Genomic DNA, 10,847 nt, shown 5'->3' with positions numbered 1-10,847 from the left:
CTCGGATCAGAGTCACGGATCGGATCAGCAAAAACATTTTTTTTGTTTATTAACACTTTTAAATTATTAAATTAAAATATATAAAATCAACTTAAAGTGCACAAGGCATAATATCTTCTTTTTAACATAATTAATGAAAAACAACTTAAAGTGCAACATAAAAAGGAATATCTCCTTCCTTTAAACATGGACCAATGCTTTCCACTGTCATATAGGGCTGTCAAAATTGCTCAAATGACGTTCGAATATTCCCCTCTAAAAAAAACGCATATAGGCTATTCGAACATCTGGTTGCTCATTTTGTCAATGACGCGCATTACGTCAAAAGCAGGACAAATTAATACAAAGAGACATAACTACTTGAATAGGTAGTTTATTTAAGTTTAAACATATTTGACAACGTATTACCTACACAAACAAGTAAATCAACTAATGGTCAAGACCGCAGACCTCTTTCTCTCTCTCGCCCTCACCCATGTTGCGTGCACCAAACGCGAATAGAGCATCTGGCGCGAGTGATTTCAATGTTAAGTCAATGTAAAGACGCGTTTACGCGCGTCTGGAGGTCTTGCGGCGCGAATGAGGCGTCACGCTCTCTGCGGTTCATAACGGTTTAAATGAACAACAAATATAAGCAAATGTTGAGTGCTGATCAAGAGTTTTGTGCAAGCAATTTAAGGTCGCGACTCTTGTCCCAAATATAGCAGGCTTCATTCAGTGATTGAAACAAATATTATTAACATTAATTGAAGTTTTACAGAACCGACATTGAACGCTCCGAGCGAGCTGTGCTGTGGTAAACATGGAACTTTTCCTTGACGTGAAACGGTAAATAATCAAACCAGTGGAAGCCTGCAGACAGTGCATAAAAATGCTGTATCTAACCTACCTTATTCATCCAATATCTATTCAGTCAGTACAGTAGCCTACACTTTAGTAATGTTTCTGTTTAACGTTAAATAAAATGACCTGTCCCTGACCCATCAGGCAGCGCGCGCCCACTCGCAAAGCAGACAGCCGCGCCTCTGCTACCGCGGGCGTGTTTTTCCACATTCGAATATTAATTTTCACCTTCGATATTCTGTTTTTTAAAACTATTCGAATATATATTCGAATTTAGAATATTCGTTGACAGCCCTACTGTCACATGGCTTTCTTGTGCCACAGTGCCTATACACACCCTCACGGTTTTATCCACTAACCTCTTTCCTTCATCATTATATTTGACAGGGAAGCCAAAATGCTCCCATACAGGGGATTTAAATGACGCGGGGCGTTCAAGCTCCTCCGTTCCTCCGCTCGCCATGACCACGCTTTCTGTGGACTGAACATGCGCACAACTTTCTTTTTTTTTCATAAATCAATCCGCGGATCACGTGTGTGCCGAACCGAAGATATTGATCCGAACGGATCACGGATCAATGATGATCCGTTGCACCACTAACAGGGATGCCCACGAATGGCCGAGCCGCACTCTATATGCATTTCCTCCGGTCATGATGCCACCACAGGTCATTGAACAGATCAGGGAAAGCAAGTGTGCAGTGCTACTAATAGCCCCTCTCTGGAAGACCCAGTTATGGTTCTCCCAGTTGACACAACTGCTGAAAACAGCCCCATGGCCAATTCCGCTGAGGAAAGATCTCCTCACGCAGGCAAACGGGAAAATCTGGCATCCCCGTCCCGATTTGTGGGGCCTTCATGTATGGCCCCTCGACGGGTACCTGGGTGTCTCCCGGATAGGGTGCTGAAAACCATCACTGAAGCAAGAGCGCCCTCAACTAGGCACCTCTACGCTCAGATATGGAGGGTGCTCTCTGGCTGGTTCGCTGCACGGAGCCTGGACCCCTATTCTTGCGAGGTACCAAGTATACTCATCTTTTTACAAGAGCTCATGGACGCGAGTCACACCCCCTCCACGCTCAAAGTATATTACCGCTCTTTTACTGGCGCTCGCTTCAGTTAAAAGAGTGGGCGATTTACATGCACTGTCATCAAGCGCGTCCGGCCTAAGGACTCCAGAGCCGTCTTTAAGCCAAGGCATGGTTATATTCCTAAAGTGCTCTCGACTCCAGTCAGAGCACAGGTTATTTCCTTAGCAGCTCTTTCCTCACAAAAAGATGAAAGAGACGCGAGTTTACTCTGTCCCGTCAGGGCTCTCAGTGTTTTATCTAGAGCGTTCTGCCTCATTCAGACAGTCAGAACAGCTTTTTGTGTGCTTTGGCGGCCGCACCAAGGGGCTCGCCGTCTCAAAGCAGAGATTATCGCGCTGGATAGTTGATGCTATAGACCCCTTTTGCGCCGACGTCACAGTTACGTCACGGCGCTAGCTGGAGGCAAAACGAGAGTGAAAACTGGAGGCGGCCAATACAAACCAGCACAGATTCGACTACATAATAAGGAGCTTAAATTACTACTATTATTATTATTATTAAATGTCATCTTGTTGTGTTGTTGGGTTCTAGAATCGACGGAGTACAGGCTCCAATTTTACATTTTATCGCATAATGTTTTTTAAATGATTGTGATTATTTGTGAATCATCTAACGTTATGATTGTTGTTTTGATTGATTGGGACTAGACTTTTTGAAGAACCTGGTAAGAAAGGGTAATCAAATACATAGTTAAAAAATTAATATGCTGTATCTGGAATTTTTATGTCAAGAAAATATTCACATAATTACAATTGCACCGTAATGTCACTCTTTACATTGTCGTCTTCTGTCTGGCCGTGGCGCTGGCTAGGCATAACTGCGGATCGTACCACACGTCTTGTACGTGACCATTCAGCACATAGTTATAGGCATCTAAAGATGTATATGCCCTCAGTTTCTCTTTACGCTCAGTTTCTCTATCGGGCAGGTGTAGAGCAGGTTTCTCAACCGGAGGCAGCGTTAACGTTAATCCTGTCAGATCGTCCATCCATTAACTGAGTTTACGGGTCAGCCAGTCTGGTTCCGTCCGTTAAAATTAAATTTTGCAAATAACAATCGCGGCACTGGACAGTGAGTGGCCTTGCACATTAAGATAACATTGGATTTTCTCCAGTCATTGTTAAAAAACAAGCTAACAAAACTGGCAAACTAACGTTAGTGAAGCGGCCAGAGGCATCTTTCTGCCTCCAGCTAAGCCCCGCCCACACAAATACGTCACCATGTTTACCAACTTTAAAAGGGTCTATAGCGCTGGCTTATGAATCTAAGGGCCTTCATTGCCCCCTGGTCAAGTGGAATACCCATTGAAAATATCCGTGCGGTGGCCGCCTGGGCCTCACCGTCCACATTTATCAGGTTTTATAACCTATAATTCCCTGCTTTGCATTCAAGGTTACTTTCAATATGAAATGTGTAAGCACAAACCCCCCATAAAACTTGGGCCCGATACATATCCGGTCCTGTTTTTAACACGAACTACGGTTCCCATATATATACATATTATATATCTCATTATCAGGGTTTGGCCCTCATTAGACCCACTCTCCCGGCTAATTGGGTTCATACTTTACTCTTTAGTTATTTACGAATGGAAGTCTTAAATGTACAGGATACCCTTATATCTTTTTTTGGATGTCTTATTTGTTAATTTTACCCAAAATAAATAAATGCAATTCATACGTGCTGTCACTTGAATGCACCTTTTCAATGATGAGAAGAGTTTTAATTTCTGTATTAATTCATGTAGACATGCAAATATATATGTGTATATATGTGTCCCCCTGTGGAAAAAAAATCATGTTTTTAATGTGGTTTTTATGTCTACGTGGTGTTTATAATATGCTTTAAGACAAACTATGTGTAAATTCATTAGTCAACACCATTGCTGAGTATTTTCTCCATAAAACTGCAGTGAACCAAAGACACGATCTCAAAAACACGGTTTGAAATCGCTGGTGTTTCTGACGTCACAAACTACCTTGTAACCAATCAGATCAACGTGTGATCGTCAACGAGTGGATCTCTGAGCTGGTGTGAGTGAGTGAAGGCGGGGCTCATTTGCATATTTATAGAACTGCATATACTAAATGAGGCAAGGGTGTAGAGTTATATTCAAGCTATTTAAAGACATGAAGATTTGTTTTTTCAAGGAAAAAATTCTAAAATATGTAATTTTGTTGATCAAAGATGAGTTTTAAGCAATAAATTGATTGACTACTTTAACATATAATACATAAGTAAATGTTCAGAGATCCATTCATTAAGAGTAATGCTTAAAAAAAAAACATAAGACAGTCAACAGTAGCCCATAAGAAACCTCAGAGCAACAATCACAAATAAGTGTCCAATAGCGACACCATTTGGCAGCTTCAAAAGAGCTTTGTGCAGAGTCCGTTTACTGTTACTTAGGCCTACATTAACCCATACAATTTGTATTATGCATTTCCTGAACATGTGCTTGCTAACTAATCAAACTTTATTTGAACAAACTACTGATCTTTAAAACACAATCAGAAAGAGCTATATTTTAAGTACACTCATACTCAAGGAATATTTCTTCAGTGACAAATCTTTCATTGTTTTATTTGACTGCTAAAATTGTTTATCTGCCATTTGAAATGTTACAGCTCTAATCAAGTGATGTTCAAAAACAAACCATGTGCTTAATGTTGTGTAAATAAAAACTTTATCTGGCTTTTTGTGTACAACTTTGTAGATTTCCAAAAGATCCTGTCATGAGTAGAGAATGGGTTGTAAAGCTCAGGGGGCAAAACTTCAGTCCATCTGCTTACTCCCGCGTATGTTCTGATCACTTCACTGCTGAGTGATTCGATAGGACAGGACAGACAGTCAGGCTTTTTTTTTTCAGATGCTGTGCCATCAATATTCAGTTTCCTTCCACATCTGCAAAAGGTAGACAGATAATTGCTTGGTAAAGTAGATTAGATTAAAACATTTTTGGTTAAGTAGTATCAGAGAAAGCTTATTGTCAATATAATATTCTAATACAAGAGGAACACAAACCTTGTTTTCTAGGAACAGACCAACAGACCCCTGTATTAAGGGACACACAGGTAGTGTTGGACAGCAGTGAGGACACCTCTGACACAACTGATAATCCTCTTCAGGCTCCCACAACAAATGAGCACAGCTACTGCTTTGCCAGTCCAAAGACCCTCACCAAAAGGCTGACTAAAGCACCCTGAATCCTGAAGAGAGAAAAATGTGGTAACACAAAATATCAGCGAGCCCTTAAGTCATTTGCACTTACACTGCAATTCTATTCAGCTAAGGCCTACAAGCATGTCAGGGAGACCTTCAACTTGGGTTTACCTCACCCATCAACAATAAGAAGGTGGTACAGCAGCACTGGAGGATATCCTGGATTCAGTGAAGAAGTACTTACCTCCCTCCAAGCTAAATCAGCAGCAGCACAGACCAAGGGACAGGAGACGCTCTGTGCACTAATGATGGATGAAATGTCCATTATGAAGCACATTGAATGGGATGGCAAAAGAATGACTGGTTATGTAGACATTGGCACAAAAATAACAAATGAAGGCATACCAATGGCAACAGAGGGACTAGTATTGATGGTTGTCTGCATCCATGACCACTGGAAAGCTCCAGTGGCATATTTTTTAACACAAGGAATGACTGGGTCAGAGAGGGCTACTCTGGTGCTGCAATGCATCCATAAATTGTCAGATGTGGGAGTGAGGGTGGTATCCCTGACGTGTGATGGTCCATCAACACATTTTTCCATGCTCAAGGACCTTGGACCAGACTTGCATTTCACTAACCTGAACCCCAGTTTCCCAGACCCATCGCACAGCCACAGAAGGATCCATGCCATCTTAGATATCTGTCATATGCTAAAGCTGGTACGCATCACCTTGGGGTCCTGTGGCATTATTGTAGATCCCTGTGGAAAGAGCATAAAATGGGAATACATCAAGTCTTTACACCGACTGCAAAAGGACGAAGGGCTACATCTAGGCAACAAATTGAGATCAGCTCATATAGATTGGCAAAGTAAAAACATGAAGGTAAACCTTGCTGCACAGACCCTAAGCGCCAGTGTGGCGGATGCCCTCCAGTTCTGCGAGCGACACCTGCAGCTCCCCCAGTTTGCTGGCTGTGAGCCAACATATAAATTCCTGGAGACATTCGACCACCTTTTTGATTTGATGAATTCCAGAAATCCCGTCGCCAGGAGATTTAAAAGTCCCCTGAGGCCTGTTAATGAAAACTTAAAGCAACACACTTAATCAAGTCGTAACAGGGTGAAAGGCACTTATGCCTCTGCTTTGCGGTCCTTTATCTGCTATAACCACACTATGTAAGATTGCCAGATCGGGTCGCATTTCTGTAGTTTTAATGAGACATACAAATTTGACTTGCTTTACGTCAAGCGTTACATTAGTCATTATTTAGTTTTTCTTCGTTTCTGATGTTGCAATACATCATACTTTCATGAAATCATGCAACATACTCTTCCTTGTCTGTGGACATCGTTCATTCCAAAGCCAGGTGCTAGATAAACAGCGAGCATGCGTGTGACAGTAGGCTGCGGGCGGCCCGCAAAAAAATTAAATTATTTACGTCAGCGGTAATGGACAATTCCGCTTCCAACCTGTAGGGCGACCGCAGAGGAAAAGTTCCATAGTGTTGCTTTAATGGACTTCTTAATGGAAGCTTACAATTACATTAGTGGATTGAAAGAGCCAGGCATTAACGGACGACCCCTTGTTGAAACAGGCACGAAAACGTCTTGGTTACTAACGTAACCTCGGTTCCCTGAGATGAGGAAACGAGTACTGCGTAAGTAGCTTACGCTATGGGAAAACTCCTTTTCTCGAGAATATTGAAGCCATTTTTTTAAAACGCAGTGTAGCTGCACAGCACACACAGATGAGCGGCGAGCAGGGTCATTGGCTGTGCTGCAGCAATTGCACGAACCTATGACAGGGCGGTTCAGACGCGTAGTCCAATTAGGGCAATTCGCGCCCTGACACGTCAGAGCCTGCCAAGATGGGCGTGGCCAGAGGCTATAAATTGAGCCCATCGTCCGTCAGAGTCTTTAGGTTAAATCGACTGAAGCGATCCTTGACCAAAGCACAAGCACGGCAAGTTACACAAAACTTGTTCCCTCATCTCAGGGAACCAAGGTTACGTTAGTAACCGAGACGTTCCCTTTCGAGAGGTCTCTCCTATTGCGTAAGACGCAGTGTAGCTGCACAGCACACACAGATGAGCGGCGAGCAGGGTCATTGGCTGTGCTGCAGCAATTGCACGAACCTATGACGGGGCGGTTCAGACGCGTAGTCCAATTAGGGCAATTCGCGCCCTGACACGTCAGAGCCTGCCAAGATGGGCGTGGCCAGAGGCTATAAATTGAGCCCATCGTCCATCAGAGTCTTTAGGTTAAATCGACTGAAGCGATCCTTGACCAAAGCACAAGCACGGCAAGTTACGCAAAACTTGTTCCCTCATCTCAGGGAACCAAGGTTACGTTAGTAACCGAGACGTTCCCTTTCGAGAGGTCTCTCCTATTGCGTAAGTAGCTTACGCTATGGGAACCCCCTTCAAAGTGCCGTGCGTGCTTAACTTCACGCTAATATTAGCCTGAGGCAAGATGCCTGAAGCCTTAAGAGTAAAGTATGAATCCCAATAAGTGACGGGCTTCATAAGGGAAAAAGGAGTGGGCCTAATATATATATGAACTATAGTTCGTGTAAAACAGGACCGGATAATATCGGGCCCACGTTTTATGGGGGTTTTGTGCTTACACATTTCATACAGAAAGTACCCTGGAATGCAGAGCAGGAATTGTAGGTTATAAAACCTGATAAATGTGGACGGCGAGCCCCAGCCGGCCTCGATGGGTATTCCACTTGACCAAGCCCAAGACTCTGCCTCTTGTGGAATGAGCTCTGATGCCTAAGGGACAGTGAAGGCCCTTAGACTTATAAGTTAATGCTATAGCGTCAACTATCCATCGCGATAATCTCTGCTTTGAGACGGCGAGACCATTGGTGTGGTCGCCAAAGCACACAAAAAGCTGTTCTGACTGTCTGAACGAGGCAGAACGCTCTCGATACACTCTGAGAGCCCTGACGGGACAGAGCAAAGTCATGTCTCTTTCGTCCTCTGGTGAGGAAAGAGCTGCTAGGGAAAAAACCTGTGCTCTGACGGGAGTGGAGAGCACTTTAGTAGCTTCCTGCTCAGCTACTGTTCGGACGCTCTTGCTTACTGCTCCACTGCTTTGCTCTATCGCTTTTATATTTTATCTCCTATATTTTAATATTTGATTTCCTTTTAACACCTAATTTTGACTTCAGCAAATCAGCACAGTGCTCAAACGACAAAGTTTGGATTACTACAAAAACGCAGAATTCTTTTACCCGACCAGCTTACATTCCGGGGAAAGGAAAATTGCCTACACTCATAAGGATAAGAGAGAAAATGCCTCTTCTGGTTCAAGAATCTACTTGCTGCACTAACTGTCACAGGGCCCTATTTTAAAGATCTGAAACACAAGTATCAAGCACGAAATGCAAGTAACTTCGTGGGCGGTTCTTGGGCGCTGTTGGTATTATACCGGCGGGATAAATTACTCTTGCGCCCGACGCAAATCTAAAATGGGTTGGTCTGAAGTAGCTTCATTTATTCATAGGTGTGGTTTGGGCGTAACGTGAAATAAACCAATCAGAGCGACTTCTCACATTCCCTTTAAGAGCAGGCACGCTTGTTCTATGGCGGATTGCTATTATAACGGCGGATTTGCCAGGTGCACGCCAGGAGCGGTTCATAGCCGGCCGTAAAACACATAGAAGTGACATTGGGGATGGAGAAACCCACCCAAATTATGATGTATGATAATTTGGGTAAATGTGTAAGCTAGATTTATGCTTTTATAATGAACTGTCTATCTATCGATCTATCTATTGTAATAATGTATAGCCCCTTTCACACAGAGATTCCGGAAAATACACGGATAAAGTGACCCGGGATTTGCCCCGGGTTCGTTTGATTTTGGTTCATTCACACTGCCAGTGATTTTCCGGAATCAGAGAGTGCGTTCACACACAACCTGTAAAAATCCCGTAAAGACACGTGACATCAATGTTACTTGTAATGTCCCAGCAGCGTCTTAAGTTTGCTTATGAGCTGCGATTTCTGTCTCGGTAAACCACGCTTGTGCATTTTTTCTCTGATTCGATCATAAACTTGCGCATTACGTACCGTTTCACTAGCTGGTGAACGATCTCAGCTTCAGCGTCATCACTATGACACGGCATTATTACGGCTTTTGTTCACACAGCGCTCGTTCCGGGACTGAACACGGCAATGTTACTAGGTCCCCAACCCGGCATCGATGCCGGCATCAATCCCGGGTCGTGTTTGCATTCACATAGAAGGCGTTCTGGCAATTTCCGGGCAATTTGACGGGATCATCGTGCTGTGTGAAAGGGCCTTATGATTTGCAAAAATGAAAACTGCTGCTTCTGTGTAGATGAGAGAATCAAAGTGCACACGCTACCATACGCGTAGGAGCCATTATATGTCCCCCCCACGTTTCAAAATGTAAGTTTAGTCCCCCCCACTATTTCCCAATGTAAGATTTTGTTTTGCATTGCCTGCCTATCTCTGCCGATTTCAGAGTCTCCAAATTAATCCATTCTGCAACTTTTAAATACATAATTACATTTTTAAAAACAAAATTATAGGCTTAAGTGCAGGGTCCGAAAGATGGTCGTTTTGTCGCTATGGTTACATACACACACAAAATCGGCTAGCAAAAATACAGGAGGCCGCCTTACAAACGTGTGTGCGGAGGTTATTGTCATTTTCGCCGTGAGGTTTTTTATTTTTTAAATAAGAGACGATCTAGGGCTGAAATGTGTTTTTTAAATCAAGTGATCAAAGTGCTCGTTGCCGCTGCGATCAGTGGCGTGGATACAGTTTTTTCTTGTGTTCACTCGAATGTGCGCTTCAATCCATTCAAACTCTCTATTCTTTCTGGTGAAATCACAAAATATAATGCACACAAACGTGTCCCTGCTTGATATATACAACCACTGATGAACATAATCGGTTTTGATGAGAAAAAACACCTCTGACACGGGTGGCGAAAATTCTACCACTAGACCATTAAGATATACGTTATTCAAACAGGCGAATCTATGTATTTAGTTACACGAAAATTCTCGCCACTGACAACATATATTAGGCTACATCTCATTAAACGACAACTTAAACCCCATGTAGCCTACTATTTAAATCGATTGCTGGACATCGTAATGTTATTGTACATATTTGATGTTGATATATTGCCCCTCCGTATATTCACCAGGCCCACCTATTAATTAATTCGTTACATTTATATAGCGCTTTTTCTGAGACCTCAAAGCGCTTTACATAGATGGGGGAATCTCCTCAACCACCACCAATGTGCAGCATCCACTTGGATGATGCGACGGCAGCCATATTGCGCCAGAACGCCCACCACACACCAGCTTACTGGTGGAGAGGAGACAGTGATGAAGCCAATCAGTATATGGGGATGATTAGGAGGCCATGATGGACAGAGGCCAAGGGGCAAATTTGGCCAGGATGCCGGGGTTACACCCATACTCTTTTTCGAAGAACATCCTGGGATTTTTAATGACCACAGAGAGTCAGGACCTCGGTTTAATGTCTCATCTGAAGGACGGTGCTCTTTTGGCAGTATAGTGTCCCCGTCACTATACTGGGGCATTAGGACCCACACAGACCACAGGGTGAGCACCCCCTGCTGGCCTCACTAACACCTCTTCCAGCAGCAACCTGGTTCCCTTTCAAGGGAACTCGCGTTGCGTCGAGATTGACGCTATGGGAACGCATTGCGTGATTGCATCATGAAGCACT

At 43.4% G+C, this 10,847-nt stretch overlaps 1 long non-coding RNA gene across 1 annotated transcript; it reads right to left on the bottom strand.

Moving 5' to 3' along the window:
• Positions 1-4,493: 4,493 nt before the first annotated feature.
• LOC311300750 lies at positions 4,494-10,235 on the bottom strand. Its single transcript, XR_014629370.1, has 3 exons — positions 5,990-10,235; positions 4,959-5,859; positions 4,494-4,838 (listed from the first exon to the last, which is right to left on the bottom strand). It is a non-coding gene; the product is annotated as an uncharacterized lncRNA (long non-coding RNA).
• Between the last annotated feature and the right edge of the window lie 612 nt (positions 10,236-10,847).

The sequence above is a fragment of the Rutilus rutilus genome, assembly GCF_951802725.1.
Source record: "Rutilus rutilus genome assembly, chromosome: 1".
Lineage (NCBI taxonomy): Eukaryota > Metazoa > Chordata > Actinopteri > Cypriniformes > Leuciscidae > Rutilus > Rutilus rutilus.
The sequence above is the reverse complement of the archived record's forward strand: the minus strand, read 5'-3'. Positions and strand labels throughout refer to the sequence as shown.